Below are 12,848 nucleotides of genomic sequence, written 5' to 3' on the forward strand. Positions count from 1 at the left end.
ATGGGTTCATTTATAACTTTTTCCTCAATTTCAGACTTTGGGTGAGGTAGGTCTCTAAAACCTACTAGCCAAGTTAAGAAGAAAAAAAGCCAGACACCAATTCTATTATTTGTTGATGGCAGCAATAAATCCCTATAGATGGACACCAGATATGAAGAGGTAGGGGAAGTTCTGTTTATTCTTGCCTGGAATTTGCCTGTTTTGTGTGTGTGGTACGGGGGTCTGACCCAGGGCCTCCTATGCTAAGGACTCATTTTTTTTTTTTTTTTTCCGAGACAGGGTTTCTCTGTATAGCCCTGGCTGTCCTGGAACTCACTTTGTAGACCAGGCTGGCCGCGAACTCAGAAATCCTCCTGCCTCTGCCTCCCGAGTGCTGGGATTAAGGCATGCGCCACGGCTGCCCAGCGCTAAGCACTCTTAACACAGGGGCAATCTATTAAACCCTCAGTTGCCTAGTGACAAGGTCTTATTTGTAATCTAGCGACATCAAAGTGGAGGCAGAATCTTCGAGTTCAAAGCCAGTGTGTGTAAAATAGCAAAACTGTATCTCAAAAATACAAAAATGAGGAACGGTGAGATGGCTCAGCAGCCTGACAGCGTGAGTATGAGCCCTGGACCAGTGTTGACAACCGCACGTGCCAGTCTTTCAACACAGTGTCTATCAAGGTACGGAGGCTGACTTCGAATCTTGGCGCACGCGCAAGCCCAGGAACGCACACGAACTGGAGTCGTCATAAGGGCCCCACCCCTGCTCCATTGCGTCACGTGATAACGGTCGCTCGGAAAAAACCGCCTTTGGAAAAAAACAAACGAAATGGATGGGCTCTCGTCAGGTGATTCGGGTCTACCAATAGTGAAAACGAGTCAAGAATCAACAAGGCCTGTCACGTGACGGAAGCGAAGCCAGCCACTGTCACGTGACCGACCAAACCCGTGAGAGAACTGGCCCGACGTTGACGTCACGCCAACAGACCCAGTCGCTAAGTCAACGTCACGTGATATCCCCCCGCCCCTTTCGTCTCACCCGCCTACTGGGGGTTGGGCCTAGGTGGATCGCCCACGAGATGCGGGGGCGGGCCGCTGCCAGTCACGTGGCCCTGCACCTCCCAGGCGCGCGCCCGCCCGCCTGCTCGCTCGCCCCCGGTCCCCGGCTCCTCCTCCTCCTCTTCTCGCCATTGCAGTTGGGACTGAAGCAGCCCCGGCAAAAACCGCGTGGCTTTTTTTTTTTTTTTTTGAGGGGGGTTGTGAAGACTCCGGAAGGCTCGTGGCAGGAGGGCGGCGGCGCCTGAAGCCGAAGGACTGGAACGCCGGCAAGGTAAGTGGCAATGTGGCGTCTCCCGCCTCCGCCCCTCCCCCCGCCCGTTCTCCCACTTGTCAGCGATGGCTGGGCCAAGAGGACGCTAGTGACAGGGCTGTTGCGATCCCGCCGACCCTCCCCTTCGCTCGGCTCTTCCATCTCTCAGCGTCTTTCTCTTTCCTCCTCCGGCCTCGCTCCCGCGCTTGGCCGTTACTCTCCCCCATTGTGCCGAGGAAACAAAATGGCGGAGGCAGTGCCCCCGTGCGCGCGCATCCATTCTCCCCCCTTCGTGGCCCCCTCGGCCCAGGCCTGGACGCTGCTCCCGGGGGGTGCGCACGCACTGTGGTACCCTCCCCTCTCCACCGGCCGCTTACTTTCCCCCAGCCGGAGCTTTTGTCTGTTGCTTTGGCCCCGCGCACGCGCGCACGTGTTGGAGCACACACCCCCTCATATCTAGAGCATCCCAGCCGGCGTAGAAGGGAAAATTTCCTTCCTTTACTCGCTTTACCTCTTTGTTCAGGTACATCCCTGGCTTCTAGGAGGATGCCAGGTTCATCCCAGTTCCCATGGCGGGAAGCATGTCTTCTTTGTCCTGAACACGGTCCTGAACAGGGTCCCTGGAAACCCTTTCCCTAGACGATCGTTGAGAGAAGCATTTGTGGATTCACCGAGTTCTCAAAGCCCGGATCTGTAGGTTTCCTCCAAATCAACACCCAAACTTAAGATCCTTTGAGTTTCCCGACTTTCTTTAGACCGGGTGGTTTTCATTCATGGTGATTCACAGCTTGTTGAGGCTATGCCTCTTAACCCCCAAAACGGTGATGTGGTGTAATGGTTTGGGGGCCCTGTGAGCTGTAGATTGCCATGATTGAAGTCCTTTGAATGTGTGTGCTTAAAATTTTATTTCGTTAAGTAGTTGAGTGGTGGGGATTCACCTTAGGTTATTCCACAATTGGAATAAGCTACTTGGGATGTATAACGGTGTGTTTGATCCCCCCCTCCCCCGTTAAGGGTCAAAATTGGAAAAGAGTAAGCCATCTCTTAGTGAAATTGCTGGTAAGTTGGTGTTTAGGACACGTGCTGTATCAGCAGAGAGGCCTCAGTTTCTGTGGCACCCCTTGCTGTTGGGGTTCAAGTGTTCTCAATGTATCTTTCAGGTGTAAAATTCTGTTCTGTTTAAAATGCCCAGCATGGTGATGATCTCGTGTCCACAGGAAAAGGAGACGTTTAGGACTTCTCTCGTGGTTCTCCCTCAGGTTTCTGTGGGTGGGATTCTCTGCTGGTTGATTATAGAGTTCTACCACTGTTCTACGAGTGGTAGCTACTGCAGTCACTCAGCCTGCGAAATGAAGTGTGAGGAACAGCAGCAAAGGAGACAGGCCACTGCAGGTACCACTGCTCTTATCCAGTAGAGCTGAGAGGTCTTTGACCCTTAGCTGACATGTTGTGGTAGCTCCTGGTTGCTGAGGTATGTGAATGGGATCTGCAGGCCCTAGGTTTTTTTTGTTGTTGTTTTTCGAGACAGGTTTGTATAGCCCTGGCTGTCCTGGAACTCATTTGTAGACCAGGCTGTCCTGGAACTCAGAAATCCACCTGCCTCTGCCTCCTGAGTGCTGGGATTAAAGGCGTGCGTGTGCCACCGCGCCCGGCAGACCCTAGATAATTTGGCTGTCTGGAAGTCTGCAGTCCAGATTGGAGGCTGGTGATCAGTGCCAGGCTGGCCTTGGCAAAGCCTGGTGCTGTAGCAGTCGCTCTCTGCTGATTTGGACCAGCCTGGGATTCCCCTCCTACTGGAGCTGTGAAAAGGGCGTGATTGTTTTTAGTCTTTCTGATGTAGTTCCTTTGGCTTTTTCTAATGTGTTTTCTAGGCTCATGTTACTGTGAGTAATCTGTGTGCTGTTCTTTATTTCCCCTCAACTTCTGGTCTTTGACTAACTGGCTAAAGGTTTGCTCCTGGCGCCCCCCTGCCCCCCACCCCCTATTTTTTTGGAAGTACTGTCTGACTATGTAGGCCTTGAACTTAGACTCCTTCTGCCACAACCTTCTTAGGGCTGGGATTATGTTTGTATGTCACTACACCAAGTCTTTCTCCCCCAACCCACAGCCTTTTGCTCTATGGGCAAGGCGTCCTAGTATGGTCAGGACTTGGAAACAGGAGGAAGGTATAGATGTGAGTTAGAAGAGTTTTTTTTTTTTTTTTTTAAGATTTATTTATTTATTATATGTAAGTACACTGTAGCTGTCTTCAGACACTACTATCTGAAGAGGATGTCATGACGATCTCATTACGGATGGTTGTGAGCCACCATATGGTTCCTGGGACTTGAACTCAGGACCTTTGGAAGAGCAGTCAGTGCTCTTACCTGCTGAGCCATCTCTCCAGCCCTAGAAGAGTCTTTTATTGCACAGGATCTCAGTGTGTAGCCTGAGTGGCCTCTTAACTTTTGGAGTCTCTGCTTCCTGAGTGCTGGGATCAAAGGTGCGAGTCACCACATCTTGCTAGTTCTTTCTTCTCTTTGCTCTCCTCCTCCCCAGATAGAGTCTCATTTTGAAGTCCTTACTGGCCCCAATGCACTTTAATCTGAGTCAGGGATTGCAGGCTATGCTGGTATGCCTTTTCCTGTTTTTCTTTTTCTTTTTTCTCTCTCTTTTTTTTAAGCTCATCCTTTTATTGGTCTAGGGGAGTGATTCTTTTTTTTTTTTTGGTTTTTCGAGACAGGGTTTCTCTGTGTAGCCCTGGCTGTCCTGGAACTCACTCTGTAGACCAGGCTGTCCTGGAACTCAGAAATCCGCCTGCCTCTGCCTCCCAAGTGCTGGGATTAAAGGCATGCGTGTGCCACCACACCCGGCTTAGGGGAGCGATTCTTATGCTCAAGAAGTGTAGATACTTCTCTTAGCTCTGCAGGTACGGTTTATTGTAAGTGATACATTTAAGCCAGGGCCAGCTACCTATTGTCAGTTCTTTGATTACCTTGATCCCTTCTGAAAGATGGGGAGCCTCACCATCAAGTATATCAATGTGTGTGTCCCATGAACTTGCAACTTTATTTTCTTGAGACTCTGTGTAGACCAGGCTGGCCTCAAACTCAGAGATCCACCTCCCTTTGCCTCCTGACTGTTGGGATTAAAGGCATGCCACTACTGGCCACTGGTTTGTTTTTTGTTGTTTGTTTGTTTGTTTGTTTGTTTTTGGTTTTTGAATTTTGGTTTTTCCCTTTTAAAAGAGGGACAAATGTTGTAGTCCAGGTTAGCCTAGCTTCAGGATCCTGGTTTAGATTTCCCAGAGGTGGGGCTGCCATCCTGCAGGTGATTGAGCCTTTTAGTGCATTAGGACTTACTTTTCCTTTACAGTTGGTGCTTTTTCTTTGATTATAGTAAAGTTCTGGGAGAGAAAGATTTATTTACTATTTTCAGTGGTTTAGAATTAGAGCAAAAGCGGCTTGACTGAAGAGGGCTGTGGCTTTGGAGAAGGGACTGGATTTAAGTGTATTGCTGCAGCCTTCTGCAGCTGTGTCTGAACCTGTAGTGCTTGCCTCCTCCTTGCTTCATTAGCAAGTGCTGAATCGGGAGGGAAAGAGTAGGAGAGCCTCATCTGTCCGAACTTTCTAAGCATCTACGAGTTTGGGTATTTTAGGTCCTTGAGATTTTTACAATATGACATGTCTTCTTTTTTTTTTTTTTTGGTTTTTCGAGGCAGGGTTTCTCTGTATAGCCCTGGCTGTCCTGGAACTCACTCTGTAGACCAGGCTGGCCTCGAACTCAGAAATCCGCCTGCCTCTGCCTCCCAAGTGCTGGGATTAAAGGCGTGCGCCACCACTGCCCGGCCACTTGTTTTTCTTTATGGATGTTTTGCCTGCATGTATGTCTGCACACCACATGTCTGTGCCTGGTACCTGAGGAGATAAAAAGAGGGCATTGGACCCCAGGAAGAAGCTGGAGTTATGGATGCTGGGAATTGAGTTCTTCTCCAGTGCACAAGTGCTCTAAAACCATGAGCCATCTCTCCAGCCTCTAGCTTCTTTCTCTTTTCTAAATGTTTTGTAGAGGGATATCCAGTTGAAGTTTTGTTTCTTTCTAATAAAGATACTGAAAATACAAGTGAGGGCAGGCAAGATGGCTCAGTGAGTAAAGGTACTTTGCCGCCAAGCCCGACAACTTGGTTCTGTTTCCAGAACCCACATGAAATGAGAGGACTCAGTAGAAGTAGTTCTCTGATGTGTCCGTGTTTGCCGTAATGGCATGGGTACACCCACACCACCTACACAATAAACAAATGCAGTACAAAATTAAAACAAGAAAACACAAGTAGTTTAACAGTTTGTTTTTTGTCTTGCCACTTGTTTATGTTACAGTTTTGGGGGAGATGATACCAAGGCCTTGTGCATCCAGTTCTAAATAGTTGGCTATGATTGCAGCCCTATAAAGTACAACTAATTTGAAAAGAAATAATTGTTTGTTTTGTTTTGTTTTGTTTTGAGATATGGTTTCTCTGTAACACTGGATGTCCTGGAACTCTTTGTAGACCATGCTGGCCTCAAATTCAATAGATCTGCCTGTCTCTGCCTCCTGAGTTCTTGGCATTAAAGGTGTGAGCCATCATCTGTTAAACATTTATTATTCAAGGGCTTTTCTTTCTTTACATTAAAACATGTTTTAATTACGTGTCTGTGCTTGGGTATGTGTAAGTGAATACAAGAGGCTGAGGAGGACTGTGGTATTTGTTAGATTTCCCTGCAGGGGAAGTCACAGGCTATTGTGACCCACCACCCATTGTGGGTGCTGGGGATCAAATGAGTCCTCTGCAAGAACAGCATGAGTTCTTAACCACTGGGCCATCTTTATCTAGTACTCCTTCTCCCCCTGCCCCCAAGGGATCTGCCCTCTTTTTTTTGAGTCTCACTATGTAGTCCTGGCTGGCCTGTGGTTTTCATGCCTCACCCTCAAAAGAGGTATGCTCCTGCTCTACTTGCTGAGCTTGGGTTTGTGCCACCTTCTCTTTCTTTCTGTTGACCTAGCTATGGCTGTTCTGGAACTTGCTGTGTAGATCAGGCTGACCTGGAACTCATAGATTCACCTCACCTGGTATGTATGTATGGGTGGGTCATCACACCCAAATTTTCTTTCTTAGATTTATTGCACTTTTGGTTGTGTGCGTCCGTGCACACATGTGAGTGCAGGTACTGTCAACAACTAGAAGAAGATGATGGATTCTCTGGAGCTGGAATTACATGGGTGCTGGAGCCACCACCTCCCTTTCTGGAGACAGGGTTTCACTGTGTAGTATGAACTTGTAGCCAGTGTCTGGCTGTGTGTGTGTGTGTGTTTCCCCTTCGAGACAAGGTTTCTCTGTATAGCTCTGGCTGTCCTGGGACTCACTCTGGCCTTGAAATCACAGAGATCTACCTGCCTCTTCTGAGGGCTGGGATTAAAGATGTGTATCACCACTGCCTGGCCCTGGTGTATGGTTTTAAAGAACAAAGTGTTGCCTTTGATTTGTACTGTTTGGGGAATTTTTTGCAGGTTAATTGTTGCTCTTCATTCATAATTTATTTAAAAAGCCCAGGCCAGAGGACTAGGGCTGTAGTCTCAGGAGGCTGCAACAAACGATGTTGTGAGTCTGGGAGGAGAGGGGAGCAGAGTTAGACCCATTTAAAACAGTAGTGTAGGTTCAGGGTGTAGGTCCCAGCATTGTAGAAGAAAGCTGGTCAATCTCTTGTCTGTACACAGGAACTTGTACAGCCATGCAGGAAGGGGTCTCTAATCATTGTTCTCAGAGGTACTGTAGGATGCCTGACCACAGCTGTACCACTTAGGTGTGTATCTGCCTTGGGGAGGGGACCTTGAATTATTTTTGGTGTGTTTGCTTGAGTCTTATTTATTCATTTAAGTTTTTTTTAAAGATTTATTTATTTTGTGTATATGAGTACAGTGTAGCTGTCTTTAGACACACCAGAAGAGGGCACCTGATCCCATTCTAGATGTTTGTGAGCCACCATGTGGTTGCTGGGAATTGAACTTAGCACCTTTGGAAGAGCAGTCAGTGCTCTTAATCTCTGAGCCATCTCTCCAGCCCATTCATTTAATTTTCTTCTGCCATTAAAAATCCAGAGCCTCACACATGCAAAGATGTCATGTAGCCCAGGCTGCTTGACCTGCTGACTACCTCTCAAGTGCTGGTGACAAAAGTTAGCAAGATGGAGGCTGAGGCAGGAAGGTGTCGGGTTGGAGGTTAGCCTGTGCTACCAAGTGACAACATTGTCTCAAAACAAAAGTGACTAGACAGGCTGATACTTTTAATCTTAGCATGGAGGAAGCAAAGATAAGTGTGGATCTTGGTGAATTTAAGGTCAGCCTAGTTCATAGTGAGTTCCAGGCCAGGTAGGGGGATACATAGTGAGACTCTATCCATGCCCCAAGCTCCCACCAAAAAAAAAAAAAAAAAGAAAAATAAAGTGGGGGCTTAGTAGTGGTTAAGAACACTGTTTTTCCAGAAGACTTACTTTTGGTTCCCAGCACCCAAGTCAGGAGACTCAGAGTTAGCTGAAAGTCAAGCTCTAGGAGATCCAGCACCCTCTCCTGGCTTCTACTGCACCAGCATACACTTGGTATCCACATACACATAAATAAAAATAAGTCTTTTTTTTTAAAGATTTATTTGTTTATTATATGTAAGTACACTGTAGCTGTCTTCAGACACTCCAGAAGAGGGAGTCAGATCTTATTACGGATGGTTGTGAGCCACCATGTGGTTGCTGGGATTTGAACTCCTGACCTTTGGAAGAGCAGTCGGGTGCTCTTACCCACTGAGCCATTTCACCAGCCCCCCCTTTTTTTTTTTAAAGATTTATTTTTATTTATTTATTTTATGTATATGATTACACTGTCCCTGTCTTCAGACCCACCAGAAGAGGGCACTGGATTCCCATTACAGATGGTTGTGAGCCACCATGTGGTTGCTGGGAATTGAACTCAGGACTTCTGGAAGAGCAGTCAGTGCTCTTAAACCACTGAGCCATTTCTCCAGCTCCAAAAATAAGTCTTAAAGTGGGGGGGAATAAAAGATGGAAGATGGGGGCTGGAGAGATGGCTCAGCGGTTAAGAGCATTGTCTGCTCTTCTAGAGGTCCTGAGTTTAATTCCTAGCAACCACATGGTGACTCAGAACCATCTGCAATAGGATCTGATGCCTTCTTCTGCTGTGTCTGAAGAGAGCAACAGTGTACTCACATATATAAAATGAAATAAATAAATCTTAAAAAAAAAAAGGACGATGGACCTGTAAGGTAGCCCAGGGCTAAAGGTGCGTGCGTGTTACTGAAGCCCAAGCAAAAGGGGAGGAGAAAACTGACCCTTGCATCACTTCTGACCTCCATGAACAGAATGTGGAGCATGTACATGCACACAAAATACATACATACATTCAAAAATATTGAGTGCTGGGATTAAAGGTGTGCGCCACCACGCCCGGCTCCCTCTGACATTCTTAACATGATGATTGGGTGAGTGGGTGTCAGTGGGATTCTTTTTTTTTTTTTAAAGATTTTATTTATGTATTATATGTAAGTACACTGTAGCTGTCTTCAGATCTCATTAAGGATGGTTGTGAGCCACCATGTGGTTGCTGGGAATTGAACTCAGGTCCTCTGGAAGAGCAGTCAGTGCTCTTAACCACTGAGCCATCTCTCCAGCCCCGTCAGTGGGATTCTTAAGCCCTGGGCAGTATGCTTTGTCTCCATATCAGAGTCTGAGACTGTTGGGCTCTGACTTTTCAAGTTGTCTCAGAGGAAGGATCTAGGGTACAGTGTGTTTATCTGGCTTCTTAGAGCTGCGTGTGCAGCTGCAGTTATTTTAGAATGAAATTTCATTTACCACACTGGACAGGGCATCTGTCTTCCTAGCTACAGGCATAGGTAACATGCAAGACCCCATCTTCTTCCCCTCTTTTCCTCTTGTGAATGTATGTGTGGTGTCTTCCCCTTGTGTATGCTGCATATAGTGTGTAGGTGCTAGTGCATGTGTGTGTACAAGTGAATGTGGAGGACCAAAGCTGAAACCAGGTGTCTTCCTTGCTTGCTCTTCATTTGATAGAGGCAGGGTTTCTCAGATGGACACAGAACAGATTTGCTAATCTAAATGGCCAGCTTGCTTAAGTAATTCTTTGCCCTCCCCCCACCTCTGCCCCCGCTATGCTAGGATTACAGGGCTGTTGTGTGGAATCTGAGACTCCAAACTGGTTCTCAGGCTTGCACAGTGAGCACTGTGTTACTGAGCCCTCTCCTCCACTCAGGACTCCAGTTCTTTAACAACGTTAACACAAAGAACTGGCAGTGTGTTTCACTTGTAGAATTCTTACCGGTTTGCTTAAGACCACTTCCAGGACCTCCAGAAAAGTGAAAAGGTAACCTTTGGAGCACCCCCCCTTTTGTTTTTTTGTTTTTAAGTTTTTTTTAGATTTATTTATTTATTATATGTAAGTACACTGTGGCTCTCCTCAGATACTCCAGAAGAGGGCATCAGATTTTGTTAGGGATGGTTGTGAGCTACCATGTGGTTGCTGGGATTTGAACTCAGGACCTTTGGAAGAGTAGTCAGTGCTCTTAACCACTGAGCCATCTCGCCAGCCCTATTATTGTTATTATTGTTTTTAAAAATTTATTTATTGTTATATGTAAGTACACTGTAGCTGTCTTCATACACTACTATCTGAAGAGGATGTCATGCTGATCTCATTACAGATGGTTGTGAGCCACCATGTGGTTGCTGGGATTTGAACTCAGGACCTTTGGAAGAGCAGTCAGTGCTTTTAACCGCTGAGCCATCTCTCCAGCCCCGATAACCTTTGTTATAAGAAAACATACTTGTATGCTCCCTACTAACATAGTTTGAGAGGTGGTCGTATTTCCCTCCTAACTAGAGAAAGCACATTAAGAAGTAAACTTAAGCTGGGCGTGGTGGCACACGCCTTTGATCCCAGCACTCGGGAGGCAGAGGCAGGCAGATTTCTGAGTTCGAGGCCAGCCTGGTCTACAAAGTGAGTTCCAGGACAGCCTGAGTACTGGGATTACAGGACTGTATCACACCTGCTCATTAAGGATATCCTAACAGAAATAGAGAAACCCTGTCTCGAAAAAAAAACAAAAAAAAAGAAGTAGTAAACTTAGTAAATTGTTTGTTTGTTTTTGTTTTTGTTTTTTTCCAATAAGATCTAATCTGGACATGGTGGCATACACATTTAATCATAGCATTTATGAGACAGAGGCAAGCAGATCTCTGGGTTACAGGCCAGCCAGGGATATGCAATGGGACCTTGTTTAACAAACACTCTAAGCTTGAGAATTCCTTGTCTTGCTTCAGGCTATCTGACTTGAGCTTGGGGAGGGAAGGTTGCCTGCTATCCCCTCCCTGCCTGTCAGCACACTGGGAAGAGGGTCCTCATAGTCCTTTGGAGTTTTGTTAAATATCTTCCACAATATTGCGGCCTCTCACAGTTCAGGAATAGTTGATAATTTTGCTACGTCATATTTTTAGTATTGTAGTTCTGACAGCAGAGTTGTAGGTACACTGGTTTCCTTTGCAGTTAGGGCAGCAGATCGACCTACTCTGCACATGAAAGGCCTGTGTACTCTTGCACCACAGTCCTGCCCCACGTTGTTCTATTGATCCTCACAGTCTACTACTCTGACCCAAAGCTGTTCCCTTCTTTCTTTAAAAAAAAAAAATCTGTGTGTGCATTTTGCCTGCATGTATGTATTTGTGCAACCTATGTGTGCAGTGCCCAAGGAGGATGGATGAGGGTGTCTGATTCCCTGGAACAAATTGTTGTAAGCTGCATGTGGGTGTCGGGAACTGAACCCTGGTCCTCTGCAAGAGCAGTAAGTGTTGTTAGCCACTGAGACATCTCTCCAACCTCTCTTGAATTTTTGTTTAGGTTTTTTGTTTGCTTGTTTATTTTGGTGGTATTGGGAATTGAGTGCAAGGTCTCTACCGTCAAGCTGTGCCCCCAGCCCACACGCTACCTTTTTTTTCTGGTCTCACTGTAACTCTAGTTAGCCTTGAACTCCTTAGGTATACCTGGCTAGTCTCAGAAATTCACCTACCTTTGCCTCCTGAATGCCAGGGTCAAAGGCCTATGTCACCACATCTGACAGAGCTAGAGTTACAGGGGTTTGTGAGCCCATCGATGTGGCTGCTGGGAACTAAACTCAACTGTATCTTCCTGAGACATGGTCTCTTGCGCCTTGGGTTTGCCTTAAACTACTTGTCTTTATGCCTTCACCTGAGTACTGGGATTACAGGACTGTATCACACCTGCTCATTAAGGATATCCTAACAGAAATAGAGCTGAGACTTTGAAGGGGGCAGTCCTTCACATTAATGTTTGAATTGAAGGTTATTCTTGTTAATTTTTGCATGGCTGTAGAAACTGGTACAGGTGGAACAAGGGCTCCTTGAAAGAATTATAATTGAGACTTTCTTTTTAACTTCACAGTAAACACTATTTTTCTTTACTTTTTTTTTTAACGTGTGAGGGTTTCCCTGTATGTATGTTAAGCACCCAATGCTTGCAGTGTCCTCAGGGGCAAGAGGGGAGGATATCAGATCTCCTGGAACTGGAGTTAAAGATGCAGATGGTTGTGAGCTGCTATGTGGATGCTGGGAGCTGAGCTAGCCTTGAGAATTTGTATGAGAGCTTTTGATCTCTTATCAAAGTTTAGGTTGCTGGCAGCTGGTTGGGCTGCTTTTAGATTGCAGGAGTCTGTGGTGGAATCAGAGGTGAAGGAAGGAACTGCCTGGTGCTGCACAGACAGTGCTGTCAGCTTACAGCCACATTTACTGTCAGCTGAGTATGCCCCTTCCTTCAGGACCATTCCCCACAGTGTTGGGAAGGATTGATGATTTTCTGTTTTGTTCTTCAGCAGGACAGTGTTGCAAACATTACCTTGTATGTAATTAGAGGTGGAAAGATGTCTTGCACACCGTAGGCTTAAGGCTTCCTGTAGACTTGCAATGCTGCTTCAATAATAAAAGGGAGAGAACGTGTTCCTTGTCCCTGACCACTTGGAAGTTCTTTTTTTTTTTTTGGGGTTTTCGAGACAGGGTTTCTCTGTATAGCCCTGGCTGTCCTGGAACTCACTTTGTAGACCAGGCTGGCCTCGAACTCAGAAATCCGCCTGCCTCTGCCTCCCAAGTGCTGGGATTAAAGGCGTGTGCCACCACGCCCGGCGACTTGGAAGTTCTTAATCTCCATGCCTCCCTCAGCCCTCAGCTTCTCAGAGAGGCTGGTTGGTGTCTGTTGTGGTTTTTCCTGATGCTGTTTGTATCCTGGTATTGATTCTGTTTCCTCAAGGGGGGTTGCCCCCAACTAGGAGCCCATTATGTACTCAGGTAATCTCTTATGAACCTTCTCCCCACTCTAGCTGGTCGGTAAAGGCTAGAGCCTGTGATTGGACAGAGTTTAAGTGGGACTAGAGGTTTGAGAGTGGGTGCAGGGAGAGAGGCAGAAGAGTAGGAGAGGCCATGATGGACCAGAGCCACGTGGCCAGGAGAGCAAG

The 12,848-nt window shown here is 46.7% G+C and overlaps 1 protein-coding gene across 6 annotated transcripts in view; it reads left to right on the plus strand.

The window, feature by feature from the left end:
• The first annotated feature begins 1,114 nt into the window (after positions 1-1,114).
• Ilf3 (interleukin enhancer binding factor 3) overlaps positions 1,115-12,848 on the plus strand; it is a 37,423-nt gene continuing 25,689 nt past the window's right edge. For 3 of the 6 annotated variants that reach the window (XM_021171357.2, XM_085844463.1, XM_021171362.2), the window contains exon 1: positions 1,115-1,315. The gene's annotated coding sequence lies outside the window, so the exon portion shown is untranslated. Of the gene's footprint in view, positions 1,316-1,817; positions 1,988-12,848 lie in introns of all 6 variants that reach the window. The other 3 variants (XM_085844464.1, XM_021171359.2, XM_085844462.1) reach the window with 2 other exon arrangements.

The sequence above is a fragment of the Mus caroli genome, unplaced genomic scaffold (genome assembly GCF_978045245.1).
Source record: "Mus caroli unplaced genomic scaffold, Mus_caroli_1 scaffold_11, whole genome shotgun sequence".
NCBI lineage: Eukaryota > Metazoa > Chordata > Mammalia > Rodentia > Muridae > Mus > Mus caroli.